General features: G+C 41.4%; 1 long non-coding RNA gene across 1 annotated transcript; it reads left to right on the plus strand.

Moving 5' to 3' along the window:
* The first annotated feature begins 23 nt into the window (after positions 1–23).
* LOC110205669 (uncharacterized) lies at positions 24–20,168 on the plus strand. Its single transcript, XR_002323641.2, has 4 exons — positions 24–310; positions 8,936–9,037; positions 15,946–15,974; positions 17,262–20,168. It is a non-coding gene; the product is annotated as an uncharacterized LOC110205669 (long non-coding RNA).
* Positions 20,169–25,273: the final 5,105 nt, after the last annotated feature.

The raw sequence follows: 25,273 nt of genomic DNA on the forward strand, positions 1-25,273 counted from the left end.
CCCCCCCCCCCCCGCATCCTGCCTGCTGCCTGGGGGAGGACCGAGGAAGACCCGCGGGCTCCGGAGCCCAGCTCGAGAGTGTTTGGTGTCTGCCCCCGGCAAGCCCTCGGAAGACTAAAGCCCTCCCCTCGCTCGCTTCCTTCTACCCGACTAATGCAAGCACAGGCCCGCTAGCAGGCAACCCTTCTCTCCGCCTCGTGCTGAGCGATTTGCAAACAGCTCGCTACAGTTTGCCGAGGTGCCTGCCGCTGTTACCCGCGGTGTACAGTTGGCGGACGAGTCAAGTGACTCGTCCAACCTCGCGCAGCTAGTAAGTATTTGAAGCCAGTTATGAACATAGCTCTTCCTCTGTATATCCGTTCTAAATACCCATGAACTATCTATGACAGACTTTGGAGGCCCGAGACTTTTATTTATTTTTTAGACCATAGTAGGTGTATAATGAATGCTTTGTGATGGAGGCGGCCGCCTCCCGCTTCCCAGACTTGGTACAGGCTGTGTACCCCCCGAGCCTGGCTCCAGCAGAACCCCTCTGCTCGTGTCTGCTTCTTAGAATCCCTACCTTCCTTCAGAGCTCACCGTGATGGGCCACTTTCTGCATAAGGCCTTTCCTAAGTGCCTCCTCTCCTTCGCTAGAAATGACCTTATTTGGTGTTTGTTTTTGAGGGGCCCACAGGTTTAGGTAGTCTAGACACCCTCTGCAGGTGCATTTGTGACCTAGGTCCTTCCCTTCCGGAGAGTCTATCCTGAGACTTGCGCACAGTCACAGGGCTCTCTATCCACACGTTATATTTATTTAACTGAGTATGTGCTGGCGCACTAACCATTACCTTTCAAGTGCCCACCACATAGAAGACACTTTGTATCTGCTGATTGTTGTCATATCTACCTTATTAGGCTGTGTGAGGCTCAGATGAGATAATGTCACTTTTTTCAACAGCTTCAAAGTCAGTTATTGCTGTAGATGAGGACGGAGACTTGAAGTGATTTGTCCAGTAATGAGTGGTGGAGGGGAGATTTGGAGTCATTTTGCCCTGACTCTGCCATAAGCACATTCCCTCCACTCTTCCATGCTTGCCTCTTAGTTGTTTGAGCTTCTCACTTCAGGGCGTTAACCTTCCCATATGTTATTCAGTCGTGACCCCATTTGGGGTTTTCTTGTCAAAGATCAGTACTGGAGTGATTTGCCATTGTTTTCTCCAGCTGCTTTTACAGCTGAGGAAACTGAGGCAAACAGGGTGAAGTGACTTGCCCAGGGTCACACAGCTAGTTAGTGTCTGAGGCCACATTTGAACTCAGGAAGATGAGTTCCGGACTCCAGGCCCAGCACTCTATCCACTTCTGCCCCCTGTACACTGTAGGTGTCTTATATAAACCCAAATGTAAATACGTTCTCCCATCCCTTAAAATGGAAGCTCCTTGAGGGAAGGAACGATTTTGTTTTTGTCTCAGTAGCTCCAGCAACTAGTCTGTTAGTCAGTAAACATTTATTAAGCACCTACTATGTACCTGACACTTTGGATACAAAGAACAGTTTGTGCTGTTAGGAGCTTAAAGTCTAATGGGGGAGAGAGCATATAAACAATTGTACAAACAAGATATGGGCGTAAAGGATAAACTGGAGGTAATTAACAGGGAAAGCATTCTAATTAAGGGGGATCAGGAAAGGCTTCCTGTAGAAGGTAGGGTTTTATTGGGGACTTGAAGGAAGCCAAGGAAGTCTGGAAGCCCATAAGCAGAGATGAGAAGGAGGGAGAGAATTCGATGCCAGTGAAGATGCCCAGAGCTGGGAAAATAAGAGTATCTTGTTCTGGGAGTCCGGTATTGCAGAGTGAGGTGACAAGAGTCTGCACCAGGGTGATGACCGTGTCAGAGGAGAAAGGGGGGTGTGTTTGAGAGATGGTTGAAGATAAAGTCAACAGGCCTTGGGCTCATTAATTATGGAGAGGTATGAGATAGTGAGGAGTCGAGGATGACATTTAGGTTTCCAGTCGAGGTAATAGAGAACTTAGGAATCAGGGGAGGGTTTGGAAGGGAGATAATGAGTTTAATTTTGGATGTGTTAAGTTTAAGATATATGTGAGGCATGGGGCGGTGTCATGAAAACCTAGAGAGAAGAAAAGATGGCAGAAGGCTGAAGATTGAGAAAAGGCTAGTAGAATCGGCGATTCATTAGTAACTTTGGAAAGGCATTTTTCAGTTGAATGAATGGGACTTAGATGCCAGACTGCAAAAAGTTAAGAAGAAAATGGGAAGAAAGAAAGGGGAGGCAGAGATATAGGACAATAACTAGTGAGGAAAGAGATGAAGGGAGGGTTTGGGAGAGATGACGAGACACTGGTAGGTTTGTAGACAGTGGGGAAGTAACAGTCAGAAAGGGAGAGATGTTGGTCTCAGACACTTGACACTTACTAGCTGTGTGATCCTGGGTAAGTCCCTTAACTCTGATTGCCTCATCAAAAAGTGAAAAAAAAAAAAGAGAGAGACTGCAGATGAATGAGAGAATGGGGATAATAGAGGGACAGTCTGCTGAAGAAGAGGATAGAATGGGATCACTTGTGCAGTTGGGGGAATTTACCTTGGCACCCCCTTCATGTGAGACAGGGGCAATGGAGGGCAGAGTTGTGGAAGGCATCCTAGTGATTGGAGGGGGAGAAGGAAGAAGCTCTCCATGAGTGGCCTTGGTGTTTTTCCGGTGACCAATGAGGCAATATTCTCAGCCGAGAGGATAGCAGAGTAGAAAGAACTCAATGCTGTGAAGTGCTTGGAGGATTTCAAGGGGAATTCCTGGGTTTAGGCTTTATTACCTATGTGGTAACCCACAAAGGATGATAATTAACTGTACCTTTGTTTTTTCATCTGTAAAATGGGGATAATAATAGTACTTACCTTCCAGAGCTACAATGAAGGAGTACTTTGTAAACCCCAAAGTGTTATACAAATGTGAACTGATCCCCTCCAGCTTTGTTTAGGACCCTGATTTCATCAGAGCAAGGGGCTCTAAGTATAGACTAGACAGTGTAGACACTCCCACTCCCACCCCCACTGATTAATTTCTGTTCAGTTTGATTCTACAAGCATATATTAAGCAACTAGGGAGGCAAAATTATAAGTGGAAAGAAGATTGTTTTTTGAGTTGGAGCTCCGATTTCAAATTCCTTCTCTGACCACTTACTACCTGTGTGAATTTGGGCAATGAATTTCACTTCATCGGAGTGCCTCAGTTTCCACATCAATAAAATGAGGAAGTTGGACCGAATGACCTCTAAAGGACCTGGCAACTTGATGCTACTTACACTCCTACCCACTATAAATGATCACTTAGGTCTTAAAGAGTTTCTTAGGCCCTCGAGAAGTCAAGCTGATTTGTCCCAGGTTGCATAGCCAGCATATTGTAAAGGCCAAATTGGAACCCAGGTTTTCCTGACTCTAAGGCCACTCTTTGTATCCACTCGCTATGGAGGACTTTTTTTTAGTTGACCACCATGCATTTAAGCCTTACAGGATTTATTATAAAATAAAGAAGAAGTGAGGAAAAGAAGAAGGCCCCCTTTTTTAGTGTAGAGGGTGGCTCTGCCTTTCCAACACAAGGATTTTTGGTCGGATTTCTCCCCCTCCGGCTGAAATCAGAAAAGCTTCCTTTGGCTTTATTTTTAGAAAGTCGGTCAGTCTTTTCATTTCCTGATTTTTTTTTTTGCACGCGACCATTGGGCGCTTGGAGGAAGCCAAGTGATAACAAAATCTCAACATTAATTTGTTAAAGTCTTGCTTCTTTGCTGCCCTATTCATTTGCTCACCTAGGTGAAAGAGGTCGGTGAAAACCATGGCTTCTCTTAAGGGGAGCTTCTTTTCATAAATATTTCAATTCAATTCAATTCAGCAAGCATGAATGAAGCAACTGTTCTGTAAAGCTCTTCACAATGTGGCCCCTCCAGTCTTCCTTCAAAACTCGGCCCTGACATTACCTCCTTCTGGGAACCTTTCCTGATTTCCCCCAACCTTCCCATGCAAAATTACCTGGCCCTGTTGATGTATGTGGTTTTCTCCATGTGCCTAATTGTGTGCATTTTGTCTTCTCCTGCCCCTTAGAATGTAAGCTCCTTGAGGGCAGGAACTGGGCTTTGGTTTTACAGGGCTGAGTATGTGGTAAGAACAATGAAAAGTGCTTGACTGATTAATTGACTGTGCTAGTATTTTATTTCCTCTGAGTAGCAATCAATCAATGAGCGTTTATTATAGTATTAAATGCTATGCTAGTTGCTATAGCTACATTGTTACCAATTATCTCTAAAATCACTAAAAGGTTCAGCCTGTCAATTAATGCAAGAATTTTAAAATAACTTAAAAAATAATTTTACTAGAATTTACAATAATTTCTGCATCTGTGCAAATATACTTTGAATAAAAATAATTAAGGCAAATACTGTGAAATAAACATTTTTATCCTATCTCTGATATGTTGCAAATGCACTGTATCAATTGGTGTAACTTGGTCCTTCTGGGTATTTTTGAATTCTTCTATTATCTGCCAAATCTAATCCTCATCCTTGACCTCTTGGCAGCCACTGACCTCAGGATCTCCCCCTTCTCCATATTTCCCTTTTCTTTTTATGTTTGTTTTTTTTTCCCCCAGCACTTCTCTCCCCAGAATCTCCTCCTACATGCTTGAACTCTTCCTCTTGGTCTTCTTTGCTGGATCTTCACCCAAGCCATGCCATGTAACCATGGGGATCTCCTAACACTCTCATCTCTTTTGTTGTCCCTCTAAACTCTCTTGATGATCTCATCAGCTTCCATGGATTCAATGATCATCTTCCTGTTGATGATTTTTTTTTAAAAGTATGCTTCGATCTGCATCCAAACTCCATGGTTCTTTCTTTGGATGTGGATAGCATTTTCCATCATGAGACCTTTGGAGATGTCTTAGATCCTTGCATTGCTGAGAAGGGCTAAGTCTATCAATGTTAGTCATCACACAGTGTGGCAGTGTTCTCCTGGTTCTGCTCACTTCACTCAGCATCAGTTCGTATAACTCTTTCCAGGTTTTTCTGAAGTCTGCCTGCTCATCATTTCTTATAGCACAATAGTATTCCATTATTCCATTCCATTATATTCATATACCACAACTTGTTCAGCCATTCCCCAATTGATGGACATCCTCTCAATTTCCAATTCTATGCCACCACAGAAAGAGCTGCTATAAATATTTTTGTACATGTGGGTCCTTTTCTCATTTTTCTGGTCTCTTTGGGAAACAGCCCTAGAAGTACTATTGTGGGTCAAAGGGTATGCACATTTTTATAGCCCTTTGGGCATAGTTCCAAATTGTTCTCCAAAATGGTTGGATCATTTCACAACTCCACCAACAATGCATTAGTGTTCCAGTTTTCCCATCTTCTCCAACATTTATCATTTTCCTGTTTTATCAGGTTGGCCAATCTGATAGGTGTGATGTGGTACCTCAGAGTTGTTTTGATTTGCATTTCTCTAATCAGTGGTGATTCAGAGCATTTTTTCATATGACTCTAGATGGCCTTTATTCCTTCCTCTGAAAACTGCCTGTTCATATCCTTTGTATGTCGATGATTCTTAGATCTGTTTGTCCAGCCCTAACTTCTCTCCTGACCTCTGGTCTCACATCTCTAACTGCATAGAGGACATCTTAAACCACTCTGGTCTAAACCCTCCCCTCTTTTGAACTTTTGTATTTTTGACAAGGGTGCCACCGTCTCAGTCACCAAAACTGGCAGCCTCCTCCTCACTCTCTCTACACCCCACATATCCAGTCTGTCAGTTATACCCTCACAACATCCCTCGTGTGTAGACCCCCTTCTTTCTGCTGACACTGCCCTGACCCTGGTGCAGGCCTCGGTGGCTTCAGGTCTTTTTGTTCCTCTCTCTTCTTCGTCCCTCTTCCCTCCAGCCCATCCTCCTCTCAGCTGCCAAAGTGATCATCCTACTGAGCAGGGCTGACCACCTCCCCCCTCCTACTCGGTAAACTCTGGCTCACAGTTACCTCCAGGATCCAATTTAACGTCTCCTGTTTGTAGGAATGCACCGCGCCAGCTCCGAGGGCCCTAGCCAATTGGTCGTTTTTCAGGGTGAGCCTCTCTCCCTTGGAAAAGAAGTAAATGCTACAAATCACGGTTTTGTGGATTGTTTCGTTGACTCTCTAGACTTGAGAAAGTGATGAAGAGAATGTTAATAATGAAGATTAAACTTAAAAGTATGTCAGAGGTTGTTAATCATTTCCCTTTGTCTGTTTGGCTTTGAAAGCCCTGCTCAACCTGTCCCCTTCCCATCTCTCTAGTTCTCTTACATCTTACTTCCCCTTCTTTCCCATCTACACCCCAATTCTATGGTCTAGAAACTTGGACCTTCTTGCTAACCCATGGATGTGATGCCCCATCTCCTGCATCTGTGTCTTTTTGATGGCTGCTCTCCGTGCTAGGAATGGTATGCTTCTTCATCTCTGCCTCCAGGCTTTCCTGGCCTCCTTTGAGTCTCAGCTCACATCTCACTTTCTGCTATAAGCTTTGTGCACCCCCCTTAATGCTCAAGCCTTCCTTCAGAAATTACCTCCCGTTTGCCTTGTATCTATCTATCCGTCCATCTATCCATCTTCTGTCTCTCTGTATGTTTGACTGTCCATCCATTCATCCATCCGTCCATCCATCTATCTGTCTGTTTATCCATCCATCCATCCATCCATCCATCCATCTATCTATCTTCTGCCTCTCTGTATGTTTGACTGTCCATCCATCTATCCATCTGTCTATCTGTCTATCCATCTGTCTACCTATCCATCCATCCATCTGTCCATGTATATCTACCTATCTATATACAGACTGACATACAGATAGATATTTAGAATATAGATAGATGTATAGATAGATGCATAGATGGTTGGGTGGATAGATGGATGGATGGATCTCATAGGTACCAAGTTGTTTGCATATTGTTACCCTAATCAAAATATGAATCCTTGAGGTCAGGGACTGTTTTCCCTTTTCTTTGTACTCACAGTGTTTAGTACCTTCCCTACTACTAGGAGGTGCTTCCAAAGTGTTTGTTTACTTGACTTGAGTACTGGGGATGCAAACACAAAACAAAAAACAAATCCCCAAACCAAATGGTCCTTGCCCTCAAGGAACTTATTTCTGGTAATGTTAGAATCTCTAGTCTATTCCATTGCGCCTATGAAGCCCCATTGTCTACATGAAACCCTTCCTAGTTTCTCGTGCGCTTCCCCATGTTCTAGTATTTTTCTTGTATATATGCCTACATTGCCTCCCCAGATGGAATGTGAACCTGTTGAGGTCAGAGACAGTGTTTCACTTCTCTCCCAGCCTCCCTAGTGCCAGGTGGGGGGAATTTTGACCTTGGGATATTATGGTGCCTGCTGCACTTTTTTGCAATCTGTCTCTGATGTGTGAAACTACTGGGTTTTTCCTAATCTAATTAAGCAGTTTTTCTTCTTTTACAAATGAGGTTTAAGTGATTTATTAACAGATGAATCTAAGAGGAGGTACCTCTTGAATTCAGTCCTCAAATAAAGCTGTTAAATAGTAACAGGAGGTCAATGAGTAGAGGCTGTGCCCAAAGACTTTAGAACATCCCCGATAATTCTATTCTATAGGGCTTTAAGATTTGCAAAGTGCTTTTCTCACAATACTCCCCTGAAGTAGGTAGTATAAGTATGATTATCCACTTCGCAGATGAGGACACAGAGGGTCTCAGAGGTTAAATGACTTACCCATGGGGATATGTAGCAGATATGATTTCCACATCAATGATCATGCAATATAATAATAGCCATAAGCAAGAAAGAATGAAAGAATGAAAGAAAGAAAGGAAGGAAGGAAGGAAGGAAGGAAGGAAGGAAGGAAGGAAGGAAGGAAGGAAGGGAAAGAAAGAAAGAAATGCACAAAAGAGAAAGAATCCAGAAGGGTTTAAGGAAAACAAGGAAGACATTTTTGTTACTGTCTTCTCAGAGTTAATGTACACATTGTTTAAATGAATTGTAAAAATGCTTCCCATGCTATTCCTATTATACTCCATTTCCTTAGAGAGCTGCAATGTGGACAGAAAATTAGTGAAGGCTTCTGGGAGAAAGTGGCATTTGATTTGGATTTTAAAGGGGAGGTAGGAATTCTCCAGGAAAGAGGAGGGAAGGCTTTGGAGGCCTAAGGAGATGCCTGGAGTCAGGAAACTCAGGGCATGGTTGTGGAAGCCCAAGGAATCCCATTGGATTGCCGTATAGGATACATGGAGGGGAGGGGTAGGAAATAAAGCTGGAGTGGTAGGTAGTGACAGAGCATGGAGTGCCTTAAGTGCCCCGCAAAGAATTTGACTGAATGAAGAGTCACAAATGATTATTGAGCAGAGAAATAACATGATCAGATCATCATAATAGCTGCCATTTACATAATACTTAAAGATTTAAGAAGGGCAGTTAGGTAGTGGAGTAATTAGAGAACTGGGCCTGGAGTCAGGAAGACTCATCTGGCCTCAAGACACTTACTAGCTGTGTGACCCTGTGTGAGTCACTTAACCCTGTTTGCCTCAGTTTCTTCCTCTGTAAAATGAACTGCAAAAGGAAATGGCAAACTACTCCAGTATCTCTGCCAAGAAAACTGCAAATCGGGTCACCAGGAGTTGGATACGACCGAACAACAGCTTAAGGTTTAAGAGCCACTTCACATATGTGATCTCATTTGGTCTTTACAACAACCCATTGCCAGTGCTATTATTTTTCAGATGCATTTTTATTGACATTTTCCCCATATCACCTAGATTTCCCCCTGTATCCATCCTTTTCCCCTCCCAGAGAATCATCCCCAATTACAAAGTTTTTTTTTTTAGAAAAAGAACAGAATAAAATTATCCATTCTAATCAATTCTTCCCTCCCAAAAAATCTGACATTTTATACAGTGCTCTACACCTGTGACCCTTCACCTCTGCAAAGGAGCAGGGGGTGGTTTCTTCTTCTTCTCTTCTTTGGGGCCAAGCTTGTTCTTATGCAACCTTCAGTTGGTAAGTGCTATCATCATCCTTATTCTGCACTTGGGACAGCTGAGAGAGATTGTCTTGCCCACAGTTACATACCTAACAAGCATCTGAAGGAAGATTCAAATCTAGTATCTTCCTGACTAAGGGCAGCTAGGTGGCTGGAGTCAGGAAGAGCTGAGTTCCAATCCAGCCTCTGATACTTCCTAGCTGTGTGACCCTGGACAAGTCACTTAGCCCTGTTTGCCTCAGGTTCCTCATCTGTAAAATGAGCTGGAGAAGGAAATGGCAACACTCCAGTATCTTTGCCGAGAAAACCCCAAGTGGGGTCACAAAGAGTCTAACACAGCTGAAAAAACAACTGAACAAAATCTTCCTGATTCTTAACCACCATATCCAACTGCCTCTCATAAGGTCGTAGAACATAGATAGGAGGAAACTTAGAGATCAACCAGTCTAACTATCCCATTTTACAGATGAAGAAATTGAGGCTCAGAGAGGTCATAGCACCAATGGATCACAGGTGTAGAACTAGAAGGAGATTTAAAGACAGCTAGTCCTATCCTTTCATAGTCCAGATGAGGACACAGGCCAAGACGTAAATTAACTTAACCAAGGTCACGCGGGCAGGAAAATCCAAATTGGGTTCTGTGACTCCTAGTTCAGTGGCCTTTCCCATGCTGTCACCTACGAAGAGTATCATGCCAGAGGAGGAAGGGCAGGTAAGACAGAAGATCCTGTTAGGATTCTATTGAAACAGTCCCAAGCAGGTAATGTTAAAAGCCTTTGAGTGAATGTTTTTGTTTGTCCTTTGTTCTCGAAGAGGATCATGACATCAGGAAGCTGGTACCATGACTTGCAAGTGAATGGGATTTAACTGAGGCAGGGCTGTGCAAAGTCACCAGCCTCACTTTCTCCTCCGGAGCCATCTGGGTCCGGTGTCAGGATATAGATCAGGATGACTGGAGATGGCCCTGGATGCAGTGGGGGACCTTGGCTTTTTGAAGCTAAATTCTTTCCCAGGTCTCGAGTTTGACTGAGGCAACACCCATTCAGTGATTAAGGCTAGGTAAGAAATGAGGCAAAAGACAACCTCTTTTACCTACTTAAAGAAAAAAGAAAAAAAAAACAATTTAGGAGGGTAAGATCCTCAGGGTTCTGGCCAGAACAGAAACAATTGCTGTTTACACTTACTTAGAGCCATCAGAATCCAAACAATGACCAAGTGAAGCTTGGACTGGAACCCATTGTTGGCCAGTCAGTGAAAGCCAGAATGATTTGGATTTAAGGCATGGACCATTAAAAAAAGAAAGTTCTATTAAGACAAATTTATAAGAACACAAGCCATTCCCCAATTGATAAATGGTCAAAGAAATATCAACAGAGAGTTCTCAGATGAAGAAATTAAAGCCATCTATAGTCATATGAAAAAATGCTCTAAATCTCTGTTGATTAGAGAAATGCAAATCAAAACAACTCTGAGGTACCACATCACACCTATCAGATTGGCTAACATGACAAAACAGGAAAATGATAAATGTTGGAGAGGATGTGGGAAAATTGGAATGCTAATACATTGTTGGTGGAGTTGTGAAATGATCCAACCATTTTGGAGAACAATTTGGAACTATGCCCAAAGGGCTACAAAAATGTGCATACCCTTTGATCCAGCAATAGCACTTCTAGGGCTATATCCCAAAGAGATCAAATAAATGGGAAAAGGACCCACATGTACAAAAATTATTTATGGCAGCTCTTTTTGTGGTGACAAACAGTTGGAAATTAAGGGGATGCCCATCCATTGGTGAATGACTGAGCAAGTTGTGGTATATGAACAGAATGGAATACTATTGTGCTATAAGAAATGATGAACAGTCTGGCTTCAGAAAAACCTGGAAACTTGTGTGGTCTGATGCTGAGTGAAGTGAGCAGAACCAAGAGGACTTTGTACACAATAGCAGCCACGTTATGCAATGACTAATATTGTTACACTGAACCCTTCTCAGCATTAGGAGGATCTAAGACATCTCCAGAGGCCTCGGGATGGAAAATGCTGTCCACATCCAAAGAAAGAACTATGGAAGTCGAATCGCTGTCACGTATTTTTACCTTCTGTTGAGTTTTGTTTCATCTTTCTGATGGTTCCTCCTATTGGTTTTAATTTTTACTTACAAGTTCACTAATGTGAAAATATGTTTAATGGGTATGTAAATGTAAAGCCTATGTCAGATTGTGCGGCATCTTAGGGAGGGTGGGGGGGAGAAAAAGGGAGAAAAATTTTCAACTCAAAAGCATATGGAAAAAAAATTAAAAAAATAAAAATTAAAAAAAAAAATTCTAGCCCATAAAACACAAGATATCTTGCTAGGTTTCAGTGATCAAAATTTTGGGCAGAGCACGTGCAAGTAAGGGTATGATTCCCTATAAAGACAGCAAGGATGTTAGAGTTGTAGGGGGAGGGAGAGGAGGTGGGCAGGGAACTAACTGGCTAAGAGAAAGGTCAAAGCTGGTCACTGCTAGCCTCTGAGAGCAAGAGAGTGAATGAATGGAGTTAATGTGATCAGACATAGCAAAGTCAGTGCATTTTGTTTTGTGCATGTCCTGTGGACAATTAAAATGAAAGTCTGGAGCTAAGAAGAGAAGTCAGGTCTGAGGGTCGCTATGGATAGTTTTCTTTTTCCAGCCCCCTTTCAGTCTTTATTTTGAACTTACTGTGGTGTTAGGCATTATGGAAGAAAGAAGGCTAATGCCTTCCCATCTACTCTGTGAATGTCTTTGTATGTACCTAAGTTATTTACAAGTTTTTCCCCAATTAGAATATAAGTTCCTGGAGGACAGGCCCTGTTTTTGACTTTCTTTTTCAGCATCGAACACAGTTCCTGGCACTTCATAAAAAGCTTATTGGCTTGCTGACTGATTGACTGTTGAAGACAGTCCTTGACCTCATCTGACAGAGGAAAGCAGTTTTGGTGATACAATCAGAAAACAATTGGATACAAAATGATGTAATAACTATAAATGCAGCTGGAATTCCTGGAGTAACCGTGAGGGCTGGGATAATGAGAAAGGACTTCACAGAGGGGGTGAGGCTTAATCTTGATCTGGAATAATAAAATTTAGGAGAAGAAGGAGCATTGTTTAACTGGGAAGAATAGCAGAATAGTAGAGGGGAAATCAGGCAAGACATGTGAAATGGAAGTTTAGAGGGGGGAGGACCTTAGAGATTATCTTGGCTGAGCTTCCATTGCTCTGTAACTGTCATATATGGGCCACAAGAAAGCTGCCCCAAACTCGAGGCTTGTTAGAGGTTCAGACCATGCAAGACCAGTGCATGCAAGTCATAGAAAGGATGCTCCTTGAGGGCGTAGGCAGTGGTTGTATACCTGACAGAGGGCTGACCCTGAATGGTGGAGGACCTCAACTCGAGTCAGCCTGGACACATCCTGGCCGTGTGACCCTGGGCAATCGCTTACCTTCTTGGTACCCTAGGCAGTTTCAGAGGAGGTGCTGACCTATGCTGGTAATAGAGTTTCCTCATCAGAGAGTTCCCTTAAACCAAGAAAACACAGCACCTAGAAAATAATAGACACTTAATAAATGCTTATAGATGGATGTATTACTATAGGGGTGGGGAACCTTTGGCCTCGAGGCCACATGTAGCCCTCTAGGTCCTCAAGTACGGCCCTTTGACCGAATCCAAATGTCACAGAACAAATCCCCTCAATAAAAGGATTTGTTCTGTAAAACTTGGACTCAGTAAAAAGGCTGCACGCAAGCACCTACGTGACCTTGAGGGCACAGATTCCCCACCTCGTGAGTTTCCTTTTACCAGTCAGTCAAAGTGAATAAATGAAAATAATTTGTCAAGGAATTATTATGTGCCAGACATCATGCTGAGTGCTAGCCATACAAATACAAAAGGGGGACAGGCCATGACCTCAAGGAGCTTACATTCTAATGGGGAAGAGAGAGGGAGGAAGGAGATAATAAGCATTTATACAATGCCTACTGTATGCCAGACATTTCACAAATACTATCTCATCTGATCTTCATAAACAACCCTGGAAAGTAGATTCTGTTATTATCCCTATTTTACAGTTGAGGAAACTGAGGCAAACAATGGTTAAGTGACTTACCCAGAGTCACAGAACTACTAAGTGCCTAAGGTCAGATTTGAACTCAAGTCTGCCTGACTCCAAGTCCAGAGTACCTATCCATTGCTTCACCAGCTGGCTCTAAATATAAAATACAGGGGCAGGTAGGGGGCGCAGTGGATAGAGTACTGACCCTGGAGTCAGGAGAACCTGAGTTCAAGTCCAGTCTGAGACCAAATACTTGACACTTACTAGCTGTGTGACCCTGGGCAAGTCACTTAACCCCAACTGCCTCACCAAACAAACAAACAAACAAACATGTAGGGCAGTGATGGCAAGGGAAGGGTGCTGTGGTTTGAAAAGCCGTAAAGATAGTGAGGGAGCAATAAGGTTATCAATTAATACCCTTTTTCCAGAGGCTATATTAGTGGTAATTTGATTAGAGTTCTCAGAATAAGAGGTGGAGAGGGGTGGGGAAGGGAGATGGGAAGGCCAGGAGGTTTAAAATCAGGCTGCATGTTCCTGGGGAGTGAAGAGCTGAGTAAGTAGATTATCATACCTTGACAAGCTTGGCCCTTGGTGGCCCAGTTTGGAAGACACATTTTATTTTATTTATACACACACACACACACACACACACACACATACATATATATATTTTCCAATTACATGTAAAAACAATTTAAAATTCATTTCTTAAAATTTTGAATTCCAAATTCTCTCCCTCCTTCCACTCCACCCTCATTGAGAAGGCAAGCAAATTTGATATAGATTATATTTGTGTGCAGTCATGCAAAACACATTTCCATATTAGCCATGTTGCAAAAAAACTGAAAACAAATAGGAACTCGTCCCCCAAATAAATAAAGAAGATTAAAAAAAGTATGTTTCAGTCTGTGTTCAGGCTCCATCAGTTCTTTCTTTGGAGGTGGATAGCATTTTTTTTATCATGAAGTCCTTCAGGATTATCTTGGATCATGGGGCAGTGAGGTGACACAGTGGATAGAGCACCAGCCCTGGATTCAGGATGGCCTGAGTTCAAATCCGGCCTTGGACACATAACACTTACTAGCTGTGTGACCCTGGGCAAGTCACTTAACCCCATTGCCTAAAACAACAAAAACAAAAACAAAAAACCCAAAAACAGAATTGTCTTGGCTCATTGAGAGTGGCTAAGCCATTCAGAGTTGATCATCCTACGGATGTTGCCGTTACTTTGTACAATGTTCTCCTGGTTCTGCTCATTTCACTTTGCTTCAGTTCATATAAGTCTTCTCAGGTTTTTCTGAAGCCTTTTTGCTCATCATTTCTTTAGCACAATAATATTCCATTCCATTCATATATTATGGCTTGTTCAGCCATTCTGCACTGATGGGCATCTCTTCAATTTCCAATTCTTTGCCTTCACAAAAAGAGCTGCTATAAATATTTTTGTACATATAGATTTTTTTTTAATCTTTTTGGGATATAGACCTAGTAGTAGTATTGCTGGGTCAAAGGATATGCACAGTTTTGTAGCTGTATGGGCAGAGTTCCAAATTGCTGTCCAGAATGGTTGAATCAGTTTGCAATTCCTCCACCAGTGCATTAGTGTCCCGCTTTTCCCACATCCCCTCTGGTATTGGTTGTTTCCCTTTTCTGTCACTTTAGCCAATCTGATAGGTATGAGGTGGTACCTGAGTGGTGTTTTAATTTGCATTTCTCTAGACAATAGCAATTTAGAGCATTTTTTCATATGACTATAGATAACTTTGATTTCTTCATTTGAAAATTGCCAGTTCATATCTTTTGACCATTTATCAACTGAGGAATGACTCATATCTCCACTCTCTGTATTTGAGAAATGAGGCCTTTATCAGAGGAACTTGCTGTAAATTTTTTTTTCACACTTTTCAGCTTTCCTTCTAACTGGCTGCATTGGTTTAGTTTGTGCAAAAACTTTAAATTTAATGTAATCAGAATTATCCCTTTTACTCCCATAACGCTCTCTATCTCTTCTTTTGTCATAACTTCCTCTCTTAGGCATAGATTTAACAGGTAAAATATTCCATGCTCCCCTAATTTGCTTATGATATCACCTTTTATGTCTAAATCGTGTCTCCATTTTGACCTTATCTTGGTATACGGTGTGAGATGTTGGTCTATATCTAGTTTCTGCCAAATGGCTTTCCAGTTTTCCAAGCAGTTTTTGTCAAATAGTGAGTTCTTATCCTAAAAACTTGGAACTTTGGGTTTATAAAACACTAGATTGCTATGGTCATTGACTGCTATGTTTTATGTACCTAATCTATTCCATTGCTCCACCACTCTATTTCTTAGCCAGTACCAGATTGTTTTGATGATTACTGCTTTGTAATACAGTTTGAGATCTAGTATGGCTAGGCCACCTTTCTTCACATTTGATATTCTTGACCTTTTGTTCTTCCAGATGAATTTTGTTATTTTTTTCTAGCTCTATAAAATAATATTTTTGGTAGTTTAACTGGTATAGCTCTGAATAAGTAAATTAATTTAGGTAGGATTGTCATTTTTATTATAGTCACCTAGCCTACTCAAGAATACTTAATATTTTTTCCAGTTGTTTAGATCTGACTTTATTTGTGTGAAAAGTGTTTTGGAATTGTGTTCATATAGTTCCTGAGTTGGTCTTAGCAGGTAGCCTCCCAAATATTTTATATTGTCTACAGTTATTTTAAATGGGATTTCTCTTTCTATCTCCTCCTGCTGGGTTTTGTTGGTAATATACAGAAATGCTGATGATTTATATGGGTTTATTTTATATCCTGCAACTTTGCTAAAGTTTTAAATTATTTCAACTAGTTTTTTTCATCCATTCTCTAGGATTCTCTAAGTCTACCATGACATCTACAGTAAGTGATCGTTTTATTTCCTTATTGCCTATCTTTTTCCTTCAGTTTATTTTTCTTCTCTTTTTGCTGTTTCTGGTATAATATTGAATAATAGTGGTGATACTGGACATCCTTGCTTCACCTCTGATCTTACTGGGAAGACTTCTAGCTTCTCCCCTTACAGATAATGCTTACTGATGGTTTTAGATAGATACTACTTATCCTTTTAAGGAAAGTTCCATTTATTTCTATGCTTTCTAGTCTCTTTAATAGGAATGAGCATTGTTTTTTGTTAAAAGCTTTTTCTGTATCTGTTGAGATAATCATATGATTTTTGTTGTTTTTATTATTGATAGTTTCCTAATATTGAACCAGCCTTGCATTCCTAGTATAAATCCCACCTGGTCATAGTATATAATCCTTGTGATATATTGCTGTAATTTCCTTGCTAGTGTTTTATTTAAATTTTTTGCATCAATAATCATTAGGGAAATTGTCTATAGTTTTCTTTCTTTGTTTTAGCTTGTCCTGTTTTAGGTATTAGCACCATATTTGTATCATAAAAGATATTTGGTAAGACTCCTTTTTAACTTATTTTTCCAGATAGTTTATATAGTATTGGGATCAATTATTCTTTAAATGTTTAGTGGAATTCACTTATGAACCCATTTTGTCCTAGGGATTTTTTCTTAGGGAGCTCACTTATGGCTTGTTCAATTTCTTTTTCTAAGATAGGGTTATTTAAGTATTCTGTTTCCCCCTTCAGCTAATCTGGGCAATTTATATTTTTGTAACTATTCATCCATTTCACTTAGATTGTTAGATTTATTGGTGTATAATTGGCAAAATAGCTCCTAATAATTACTTTTATTTCCTCTTCATTGGTGGTGAATTTACCCTTTTAATTTTTGTTGCTGGTAATTTGGTTTTCTTTTTTAAAATCAAATTAATGAATGGTTTATCTGTTTTACTGGCAGAGGACACGTTTTTAAACACATTTAATTAAATAGCATAGCAGTACAGTGAGAGGAAGTGATCCACCCACATCCAAATGGGCTACCTCTTCACTGGTTACCATCCTACCCAGGGAAGAGGGCACACGTGTGGAGAATGCACGTAAACAGGGAACATTTGTGTAGACAAATCACAGGTAATTTCTGTGAAGGAGCACACGCCATCATTCCATATGGCCAGGGTATAGCCATAGAGAGCATGTACACAGGGAAATAGTTTTTGTACAATGGGGGAAAAAAAAGCATGAATTTAGTTTCCAGAATTTAAATGCTACTTCTACCAATCATTCCTTAGGTGGTCTTGGACAAATTCCTTAAATCTCTCTGGGCCTCAGTTTCCCCATCTGGAAGATGAATGAATTAAACTAGGTGACCTCCAAGGACCTTTCCACCATTATGTCTATGCTCCTGTGATGCTATGACCTGAGTGACCAGAGTATCTCAGCATTCTGAATGCTTCAGGATTATTCCATGTTCTCTGGTGAGGCCATTATCTGCTTCCTTGCTATTCTCAACTGGAAAGCTGAGCATTATGACTGATCTGTGACTTACTATCTCTGCTGGCCTCTGCTACCATCTGCTAAAGTTTCTTTTTCTTTTTTTTTGGCTAGGCAGTGGGGTTAAGTGACTTGCCCAGGGTCACACAGCTAGTAAGTGTTATGTGTCTGAGGCCGAATTTGAACTCAGGCCATCCTGAATCCAGGGCTGGTGCTCTAACCACTGTGCCATCATCTGCTAAAGTTTCGAGTCAATAAACATTTATCAAGCGCCTACTATATGCCAGGAATTGTGGGAAGAGCTGGGATTACAAGGAAAGGTAGAAGACAACCTCTGTCCTTGAGGAGTTTACAGCCTGTCAGTTATTATCGTCCTCGTGTACTTCCTCTGCCTTTCTTTACCCACAAGTTGGGATTTTAGCGGTAAAACACTCACTAGGCAGGGTTTTTGTTCAGTCATATCTGACTCTTTGTGACACCATTTGGGGTTTTCTTGGCAGAGATACTGGAGTGGTTTGCCATGTCCTTCTCCAACTCATTTTACAGATGAGGAAACTGAGTCAAACAAGGTGGAGTGACTTGCCCAGGGTCACACGGCTAGTAAGCATCTGAGGTCAAATTTGAACTCAGGTCCGACCCCAGGGCCTGTGCTTTTCCACTGTGCCACCTAGCTGCTAGGAAGGGAGACAAAGGTGATTCAGGCATTATGGATAATGTAGAAACTGAATAATAAACAGATTACAACTCTGTACATGAAAATACATAAAATCTTAAGGTACTGAGCATTAACAGTTAAGTCTAGTCAAGTCAATATGCAGATACTCATGAAGTGCCTACTGTGTGCCGGGGACTGTGCTAAGCATGCTATATTGGTGACATGGCACATGCCAATCAGAAGACCTGACCATTATTGGTCTAGATCACTTATGTGATTTGCTTTTAACAGATCATCTATGTTTCTTAGTCCACCTTCACTCATGGGTTCCCATTTCCAACTCCTGGAAACGTTCTCTTGTTTTCCCACCTTATATCTGGTCCAGAGAAGACTCCCCCACTTCCCCCAACTCCCATTCCCTCCCCAGCTGGATGGAACAATAGATAGAGTTCTAGGCCTGGAGTCAGGAAGATCTGAGTTCAAATTCAGCCTCAGACACTTATTAGCTGTGTGACTCTGGGTAAGTCATTTAACTTCTGCCTGCCTCAGTTTCCCCAACTGTAAAATGGGGATGATAATAGCACCTGTCTCACAGAGTTGTTGTGGGGCTCAAATAAGATATTATCTATAAAGCACTTAGCATGGTGCCTCCCCATCCCTCAGGCTTAGAACCTAGGCATGACTCTCAACTCTTCACTATCTCTCATCCCCTGTAGCCAAGCTGTTGCCAAAGCCTATCAGTTTTACCTTCATCTCTTCATAATGTGCCATGCTCCCTTCCCTCCTCTGACACTGCCCCCACCCTGGTCTGGTCCAGGCCCTCACACCTCATATGGACTATTGCAGGGGCTGCTGGTGGGTCTGCCTGCCTCAGGTCTCCCCACTCAGATCCACCCTCCAGCAGCCACCAAGTTAATTTTCCCAAAGCTTGGGTCTGACCCCGTCACCCTCTCCAGCAGCTCATTGTAGCCTCCAGGATCAAAAACAAAGTCCTCTGATGTTCAGAGCCCTTCCTAACACAGCTCTCATCCTGCCTTTCTAGTCTTCTGACACCTGACACATACTCTTTGATCTGGTGACACCAGCCTCCTGGCTGTTTCATGAACAAGCCGCCCCATCTCTCTGCTTGAGGCATTTTCTCTGGCTCTCACCCATCCCTGGGATGCTCTCTGTCCTCATCTTCACCTACTTGCTTTCCCAGCTTCCTTTAAGTCCCAGCTGAAATCCCATCTTCCTCAGGAAGCCTTCTTAAATCTAGTGCCTTCCCTGTCTTGAACCCAGGACCTCTACACTCCTGCAATGATTTGGAATAGCACCCAACATACTATCTGGAGAAGGAAATGGCAAACCACTCCTGTATCTTTGCTGAAAAAACCCCAAATGGGGTCATGAAGAGTTCAATGGGACTGAAAAACAACAATAATCCTTCTCTTAATTATTTCCTATTTTTCCTATATATAGTTTGTTTAAACATATTTGTTTACTTCTTGTCTCCCCCATTAGATTGTGAACTCCCTGAGGACAAGGATTGTCTTTTGCTTCTTTTTGTATCCCTGGTACTTAGCCTAGTGCCTGGCACTTAATAAATGTTGATTTGCTTTCACATAGTAGGCACTATATAAATGCTTATTCCCTCCCCCTCTTCCCTCTTGACATAATAACTTGAGTTTTATGTCCTGACTGGCTTGTGGTTCTGATACTGAAGGAGCCTAGTGACCAAGGAGAGATCTTTACTAAAGAATTTATTTATGTTTCCCTATTACTGGAACCCTCTGAAATTCTTTGCTTAGCTTGAGGTTGCTTTGTAATGCTGAAGGCTGTTGGTCTCAGAGCTCTGACTATGGCTGGCTTGTGCTTCTGGAAATGGTATAGAAATCTTGAACAAAACTCTGTTCTTTTCACTGTATCCTGTTGTTGCACAATATAGAACAAGTATATACATGTATATATGTAACAAGTGTATAGAAACATTATATGAATATATAATTATTTATATATAAATTATAAATTAAATAAATGTAAATCTTTATATAGTGAATAAATATGTACTTATATAAACATAACAAGTATATATGTGCATGTGTATATATATATATAAAACAATATATAAACTATAACAAGACTGGGAAGCATTTGATAATGGGGTTCTGTTTTGTTTACTTAATGAAGCCTCCCAACATCCTCATGCACTGTACATAATAGCAAAGTGGTTTGGAAAGAATACTATATTTGGAATCAAATGATTTGGTTTATAATTCCATTTACCATTTCTGTGACCTTGGCAAATCACTTCACAAAATGGGCCTCAGTTTTCTCATCTATAAAATGCAAGGTTTGAAGTTGTTTCCTTCCAGGTCAGAATCTATAATTTTATGATTATTATCTGTGAAAAGGTGTGCTCCAGTTAGACTTTAGCAAAGGTAGAGATTTCTTACCTAGCCTTCATCACTGAATGGGTGTTGCCTCAGTCAAACTGAGACCTGGGAAAGGCCTCAGCTTAAAGATGCCAGGGTCTTCCACTGCATCTAGGCCGTTGCCAGTTGTCCTGATCTATATATGGCCACTAGACCCAGATGACTCCAGAGGAGAAAGTGAGGCTGGTGACTTTGCACAGCCTTCCCTCACTTAAATCCAATTCACTTGCATCACATGGCATCACCTTCCTGATGTCTTGGTCAAAAGACAACAACAGCTAAGATAGATGTCAAGAGCAAAAACAGGGATAACCAGAAGTAACCAAAGGTCTTTCAGGTATAAATGAACCATTTCACATGTTGGGAGGGATTATGTGGCTTTGAGTCACTCAATTCCAAATGAATATCCTGGTGAAGACAATGAACTTGCCCCAGGGTACAGAATCCAGTGACTCATTTTGCATAAGACCCAATAGGAATCTGGGAAGAATAACAAGATTATCACCATTAAGTAAAGTGGAGTCTCTCAACTGAGAAGAGTTGGTTATGCCTCTCAGCTCTTCAGTGTGTGTGTGTGTGGGGGGTGGTATGGGTTCAGTCAGTCATGTCTGACTCATTGGGACCCCATTTGGAGTTTTCTTGGCAAAGATACTGGAGTGGCTTGTCATTTCCTTCACCAACTCATTTTACAGATGAGGAAACTCAAGCAAATGAGTTTGAAGTGAAGTGACTTGCCCAGGGTCACACAGCTAGTAAATGTCTGAGGCCAGATTTGAACTCAGGAAGAGGAGTCTTCTTGACTTTGGGCATCGCACTCTATCCATTGCACCTAGTCTGTTGTCTGTTGGTTGATTGTTAATGAAAGGTCCATCAGTGGGGGCTCATGAGTTAAAATGTTAGCACTAGTCACCTACAGGTTTATCATTAGAACCAGAGAAAGTTGTTACTTTTCTGGAGACTCATCATGCCAGTATGAGTTAGACTTGGAGGAGTAACCGCCGACGGGGTGCCGCATATGATTGTAATGATAGGTGATCAAAAAAGGTAGAGATGTATACTGGATCATAGGACTTGGACTTGAAGGAAACCTTAGAAATTACGAAGTCCAACCCCTTAATTTTACAAGGCAAGAAACTAAGGCCCAGAAAGAGGAAGGAACATAAGTGGCAAAGCCAAGATGTAACCTTGGGTCTGATGAAATCAGAAACATCAAGATTCTGGGCTCCTCACATAGAGATGCTATAAATGGTCCAGGAACTACCTGCCAAAAATGGATATTTCACTTCTCCACAGAGGTACGTAGTTAGTGAACTCATTAAAGATTGTTGGAATATTAACAAAGCAGTCTTTAAAAATGTCTCCTTGTCCCCTCTGGGGGTGAATAAATATGCAGAACTGATTGAGAATTTTGAAGACGCAACTTGACGATAATTTTATAATGCTGCCAGGCCCAAGCCTTTAGAAAGGCTCCTCCTTAAAGAGGAGAGGAGAATGTCTTCTCTCCTCTCTCTCATTTATAGTAACAGATTTGAATTATATTGAGGACTCAAAAGAAAGGAAGCCCGTGATTAACAGAGAACCAGGGTTAATTTTTTTTATTATATTGAGGGCTAATAAATATTTCCTCATTATAAAAACATATAAAACAGCTTCCATGAGTCATTTCAGAATTGTTTGGAGTTAGCACCCACTATTGAAGGATTGCATAGGGATTAGCAGAGCCCCGAGGGAAGGAAATTGAAGAAGGGCAAATTTTGCTGGAGATTTGGGGAAGGGAGGGATCAGGGCTTGCCACACCACTTGGGAGGTGATGCAGAGTGAAGAAAACATGAGCAAGAGATCAACAGACATGATCATCACCATATTGTATAGGAACCCAACTCTGGAAAAACATCGATTGATCAAAAAAATCATTAAGTACCTACCATGGGCCAAACCTTATTCTAGGCTCATGGGGGATGGATTTACAAAACTAGAACAATCCCTGCCTTCTAGTAGCTTCTCAGATCAAGGTGATGACCAGTTTTGACTCCAGATGATTGTTGATGAAGTTCACCGCTCTCCTCTAGCTAGGAGTTGGTGGGCTACAGGCGCGGAATAAGGCATACTCTCTCAGATGTGATCAGTGTGCCATTTTGCCAGTGGAGAATGGTTTGGGGGAATGACAGTGTTTTGAAGGTAAGCATCAATAAAATACTAAAGGAAAAGGTCAGGAGAAGAGAAGATTTAAGGAGGGCCGTGAAAATTGACTTCAATATGCGAAGGGCTGTCCTGTGGAAAAGGGATACACTTGTTCTACTTGGTGCCAAAGGATGGAATGAGGGTCAACAGATAGAGGCTGCCAAGGTAAATCAAGGCTTCGTGCAAGAAAAAGCATCTTATGCTCAGTGAAGTGAGCAGAACCAGGGGAATGTTGTACACAGTAACAGCCACATTGTGTGATGACTGACTTTGATAGACTTAGCTGTTCTCAGCAATGCAAGGATTTAAGACATCTCCAAAAGTCTCATGATGGAAAATGCTATCGATATGTAGAGAAAGAACATGGAGTCTGAACGCAATGGAAGCTTACCATTTGCTCTCTTTTTTGTCATTGTTTGTTTTATTTCTTTCTTGTGGTTCCCCTATTGGTTCTAATTCTTCTTTACATTCATGACTAATGGGAAAATATGTTTAATAGGAATGTATATGTAGAGCCCATCTCAGATTGCGCGCCATCTTGGGGAGGGGGGAGGAGAGGGAAGGGGAGAAAATTTGAAACTCAAAATCGTATGGAAGTGAATGTTGAAAACTAAAAATAAATAAATTTTTTTGAAAAGAAAAAGCATCTTAATTACTGGAGCTTTGTGACTTAATTTGGTACAGGGAAAGGGGGTGGCAAGGAGAGTCAATGGGAAGAAACTGATATGAAAAAGGGGGGAAAAGCATCACTAAAGCATTTTAACATCAAACAAAATAGAGCTGTCATGGCAGTGAATAGATGGCTGGATTTGGAGTCAGGAAGTTGTTCAATCATGTCTAACTCTTCGTGACCCCATTTGGGGTTTTCTGGGCAAAGATACTGGAGTGGTTTCCCATTTCCTTCTGCAGCTCATTTGAAAGATGAGGAAATTGAGGCAAACAAGGTTAAGTGACTTACCCAGTGTCCAAAGCCAGATTTGAACTCATGAAGATGAGTCTTCCTGATTCCAAGCCCAATAATCTATCCACTGCAATACCTAGCTGCCGTTAAGACCTGGGTTCAAAATCTGCCTCAGACATTTACTAGCTGTGTGACCCTGCACAAGTCACTTAACCCTGTTTGCTTCAATTTCCTCATCTGTGGAGTGAGCCGCAGAAGGAAATGGCAAACCACTCCACTCAGCTAAGAAATCACCAAATGGGGTCATGAAGAGTCAGACATCACTGAACAGCAATTACAATGTTCCAGGCACTGTGCTAAGTGCTTTTCAATTATTATCTCATTTTATCCTCACAACAACCCTGACAGATAGATACTATTCTTATCTCCATTTTACAGATAAGGAAACTGAGGCAAACAGAGGTTAAGTGACATGCCCAGGGTGACACAGCCAGTAAAATGTCTGAAGCTGGATTTGAACGCAGGTCCTCCTGACTTCATGTTTGGCATTCTATCCACTGTGCCTCCTAGCTGCCTCATTAGTAGGATTTGAATCCAGATCTTCCTGACTCCCTGTGTCTTACTGCTTCTTGACAGGGGGGAAACACGTGCTCATATGACATAAATTTACTATTGAAGAATTAATCTAAAACGAGAGGCCACTTGGATAGTATGACATAATGGGTACATTTTTGTCTAGAAAGATATGGGTTCCAGACCTGCCATTGATACATATTGGCTGTGTGACCCTGGGCAATTTACTTAATCCTGCAGTTATTTATTAATTACCTCTCGGTGCCATAGGCAAGTATCCCCAGCAAATATCCCCCTAAATTGTAGAGTTAATTCCAATCTGCTTTGCTAGAGTTTTCTCCTCTTTCTGCCAATGGAATCGTAGGTCTGGTCTAGTCTAGTCTTAAAATGAGAACCAAGAAAAAGTATCAAAAAGATACACATCCCTTCGGGATCTCAAAGGTGATAATATTGCAATTTGTATCACACATACACATGTATGTGTGTGTTTGTATATATCTCCCCTTTCCCCTTAGGTAACATAATCTTTTATTGGTACCCCACACCTCCAGCATCTAGTACTGGATTCTATGCACAGTAGGAAAATAATAAATGTATATTGAATATTATTTATTGTAAAATCTACATAAAAAGTGAATTCCCAATATATCACCTCAATCTGAGTGAAGTGAGCAGAACCAGGAGAACATTGTACACAGTAACAGCCGCATTGTGCATTGACTAGCTTGGATAGACTGAACCCTTCTCAGCAATTGCAAGGATCTAAGTAAGACATCTCCAAAGGTCTCATGATGGAAAATGCTATCCACATCCAAAGAAAAAACTTTGGAGTTTGAATGCAGATCGAAGCATACCATTTGCTATTTTTTTCTTCTGTTGTGTTTTGTTTCCTCTTTCTGGTGGTTCCTCCTATTGGCTCTAATTCTTACTTATAACATCACTAATGTGAAAATATGTTTAGTAGGAATGTATAAGTATAGCCTATATCAGATTGCCTGTCATCTTGGGGAGGGAGATGGGGAGGGAGAGGGAGAAAAATTTGAAGCTCAGAAGCTTATGGAAGTGATTGTTGATAATTCAAAATAA

The sequence above is a fragment of the Phascolarctos cinereus genome, unplaced genomic scaffold (assembly GCF_003287225.1).
Source record: "Phascolarctos cinereus isolate Bilbo 61053 unplaced genomic scaffold, phaCin_HiC Scaffold_1;HRSCAF=81, whole genome shotgun sequence".
Taxonomy (NCBI): Eukaryota; Metazoa; Chordata; class Mammalia; order Diprotodontia; family Phascolarctidae; genus Phascolarctos; species Phascolarctos cinereus.